Here is a 4515-nt window from a genome sequence, read left to right on the forward strand (position 1 = left end):
ACACAATAATGAAATTATTATAAAATATTTTTTTTATTTTAACGTTAAGAGGTATATAGACGAAGCCATGCTTCGGAGGTTAATGGAAATACCATTTATATAATGTGATATGCTCTATGTTTCGTGAATTTATATCGTTGCAAATTTAATATTGATTGACACCTATTCAATTCGAATTATATTGATGTTTTATTCATTTTGATCAGTGACCAATTATTTTGGGTTCAGATAGAAATGCATCTTAGATTTACATATAAAGAGAGAACGTGACTATTCAATAAATGGGGAAAAAGGGCAAAATATTACAATACAAATAAATCATTTTCCCTTTAAAGGACTCCGCGTAGAGCCTCAGTGGACTATTTTGTATTATGGAAATTCGAGAACACCTTATGTTATATGAATTACGACTGGATAAGAAATTGACAGATGTCCGATCGGAAATTACAAAATTCCTAATGACTCTGTCGAATGAAAATGTTTTTTTCATGGCCTTATGAATCTATCATGAACTACCCGGTACCAAAATAACATTATCTTTATAGACACTAGCAACTAACTTTTATATCTTATTTAAAAGATTGTACAAAATGTTTTAGCAAATTAACATTTCACTAAACTAACTACGCATTTCATACAGAAATTACGATTGGACAAATTAATAAAATTTACCTACTAATTTTTTTTAAATTTAATTATTATTAAACTTATTTTCTTGCTATTAATTTTTTTTAATTCGATATTTTCTAAATCAATTACCATACAAGTATGTACCATGCTTTCATTTTGTCGTGTTAAATCTATTCCACGTTAAAACGTATGATTGTATATGTTTTTATTAATCAAAGAAAAATTGTCATCTACCGTAAATTTAATCCAAGCATAAGCGATTCTATGAAGAAAACGGGATGTAATTTTATTATTTTTTGGTGTACCTGAATATTATTTCGTTCCTTCACTTCAATAAATTCAAATAATTCTAACGCTATGATTTAAATAATTGTACTTCAAAATCAATTATTATTATTAAATATTTGTACTTTGAATACTATAAATTTAAAACAAACATACAATCAAGGAATCTAATCATATTATTCAGTAATGTTGAACAGTTCGGAATAAGAAATAAAAATATATACACGTAGAAATGAAGGGATATAAAAAGAAAATTAGATTATAATGAAATAACCATTTAGTTAAAAAAAATTCAAAAAACTATTATTATTATTAAACTAAAGAGTATTAATTAAAACAAAATTTGTACCGCTACAACTCATAAAAACTCCTTTCGAAATAATTATTATTTAACCACCCCTAACCATACAAGTATGTACCATGCTTAATTTTGACGTGTTAAATCTATTCCACGTTAAAACGTATAATTGTATATGTTTTTATTAATGAAAGAAAAATTGTCATCTACCGAAAATTTAATCCAAGCATAAGCGATTCTATGAAGAAAACGGAATGTAATTTTATCATTTTTTGGTGTATCTGAATATTATTTCGTTCCATCACTTCAATAAAATTATAAATAATTCTAACGCTATGATTTAAATAATTATACTTCAAAACCAATTATAATTATTAAATCATATTATTCAGTAATGTTAAACAGTTCGGAATAAGAAATAAACATAGAAATGAAAGGATATAAAAAGAAAATTAGATTATAATGGAATAACCATTTTGTTAAAAAAAATAATTCAAAAAATTATTATTATTAGTAAAAACAAAATTGTAACGCTACAACTCATAAAAACTCCATTCGAAATAATTATTATATCAATAATGATAGTAACATTAAATAGATAAAAATAAAATCTGTGCCACTACAGCCCCTGAAGAGTACAGTCCTTTATAAGTTCTGTTATTAGACCAACGGTTGTGCAAGTTGGTGGTTTGGTCAGAATCACGCTCGAGATGAGGCTGTGTGGTCCTCGGAAGGCTCAAGGCTGACTCAACGACTACAGGTAATAGATAGTAATTATCTGCCACAGCCGGATTCGAACCCAAGTCCTTAATAATAGTATTAATATAACAGGAAAATAAAAATAAAATCTTCAACCACAGTAATAATCTATACCGATTATAATAGGATTTTAGTACCCTCAATTTTAATTTTATAATTACTTTAATGACGCATCTTGTCAAATCAATGTGAATGTCGAAATGAATCCTTTCGTATTATATGATTAGTATCCACTTAGTGGTTCATTGATTTAAAATTTATTGATTATTATTAAAATTTTTATTCTGATTTCCTTATCATTAGTGCTTAAATATTTTAAATTCGAAATCCAAATATTGTTTTGAATTATTATTTTAATATATTTTAATTTTCAATTAATTTAGTTACCCATTTACAACTGACTATAATGATAAATCAGAGTAAGTAAGCGTGTATATACTTAATAGAACTTGCGAAGAAATTACGTATTGGTGATACTCTCATTTTAATATATTAAGCTTTTTTGAAAATTTTAACTTCAGTCTATCCTCTGCAAATTTTATGAAAAAAGGTTCAAGACACCTTTCCCTAAACGGATAATATAAAATTAGATACATAAACATCCAATTACGGATAAGAGACTACTCCGAGTTATAACCGCTCCTTCTTAAGGGTAAAAGACTTTTTAAAAAAAGGTATTGGACAATTAATTAAACGGAAATAATAAAAAAATAAACAAGTGTATAAAAGAGAAATAAAAATATAGCCCACACTAAAAGACGGAAAATAACTTTTTATTTATTTTTTTTAGCCATACCTTAGTTTATTTTATGATATATATAATTTTTTCAGACGATTTATAAAGTTAGTATAAAACTTATTACGATTGGTTAATGATTATCTCGTTAAAAATCTTTAATGCTCCTCTGAAAGGCGACTTGTGATTTATTTAAATATTATCAAATAAACCACCTACATCCATTTCCTATTTTCAGGACTACTCATATTAGCCACTCCTTTGATATTATACCGTAGCTTACAACACATACAGTTAAAACCTAAATGTTTATGTCTTTCTGGGAATTGTATTATTTTAATTTTTATTTTAATTACAGCATTAAAACTTAAGAGTTGTCACAAGTAACGTAGTGTTAAGTGGTGCAAATATCACGGATCGTAACAGTTAGTGTAACTACTGTTAGGTTTGGAGAATTACAGTTTGAACCATTTTTTATCTTTTATTCCGAGAAGTCCGAGAACAATTATATTGTTTTTTTAATTTTGTAGTTGAACTGTAGGCAAATTATTATTCTTTTAAATATCAAAATTTTCATATTTTTGTGTGCAAGGTGTGTTACATATTGGTAATTATAAATAAATAATATATTTCATTTATTAATCATACCTGAAATTCGAAAATTTGGTTAAATTAAAAAAAAAAAGTTAAATATTATACATCTATTAAACGATAACTTTATTTCTTTTTGGTCCTCAAAAATTTGATAATATAAGAAAAATCCATAAAAATAAGATAAAAGGTATATATCATTAGTTCATAAAATTGTGATAACTTTTAACACTAACAACGTAAGAAAACTTGCTATATCTTGTTGGGGATTAATAAAAAATAAAATAAAACAAATTATGAAATACACAAATATATATATTTATTATTATAGCATTTTTCTCATTATATATTGATGTATATGAGAAAAATACTGATAAGAAAGGTATAGCAATATTATAGTTCCTTATTGGTATGTTGTTTATTTATATATTCTCTTACTTTATTTTTTACTACATCATTTAAGGTTTTATATATATTATTTTTTTATCTTTCTGTATTTTATTATATTCTATTATTCTAATTATCATATACCATAATGTATTGAAACAAGCTTTGTTTTATGTGTGTGTGTATGTGTATTTGTACACTTATATTGTACATTGTAGTTTTGATTGAATTTTTTTCTATACGTAGCCTCTATAACTTATTCAAGTAAGACACTATGTATTCTGTGCGAGTAGAATTGAAACGATTTCTATAAGCTGATCTGTTCATACATATTTTATAACCTTTTAAATCTTAAATCCGACCTTTTAAATGTTTCTACTTCATAAATTTTGTCAATGCATCGAACAAATCGCACGAATTATAATTTAACAAAGGACTGAAATAACCGGTTATATTTCAGTTAATGGATAAATTCTTGAATTGTAATTTGGTCGACAGGTGTCCCTTTTTTAATATATTTAGGTATTTTAATTTATAAAAGATTTATTCCTTTCCTCTCTTGAGTATGTTTAGTTTAAAATTTACAATTACAATCTTTTTGAATTCCGCATTAATCTCAAATGGACACAATTACTGAAACAATAGTAATATAAATTTCAACGTAAACTTCTTCAAATGCAATATTCTCTTTAACTCTTTTGAAATACGTAGCTTGTAAGCTTTTTTTTTTGTATTTTTTTTAATCAATTATTTTTTCAACCTTGATACCAATGATTTAAAAATAAATATATATATTTTAATATTTCACCATAACTTAAAATTTAAAACA

General features: G+C 25.0%; 1 protein-coding gene across 2 annotated transcripts in view; it reads right to left on the minus strand.

The window, feature by feature from the left end:
• AstA (allatostatin A) overlaps positions 1-4515 on the minus strand; it is a 205266-nt gene that overhangs the window by 198661 nt on the left and 2090 nt on the right. The window lies entirely within an intron of this gene.

Source organism: Halyomorpha halys, unplaced genomic scaffold (assembly GCF_000696795.3).
Source record: "Halyomorpha halys isolate HHAL.00 unplaced genomic scaffold, Hhal_1.1 Scaffold601.1, whole genome shotgun sequence".
NCBI lineage: Eukaryota > Metazoa > Arthropoda > Insecta > Hemiptera > Pentatomidae > Halyomorpha > Halyomorpha halys.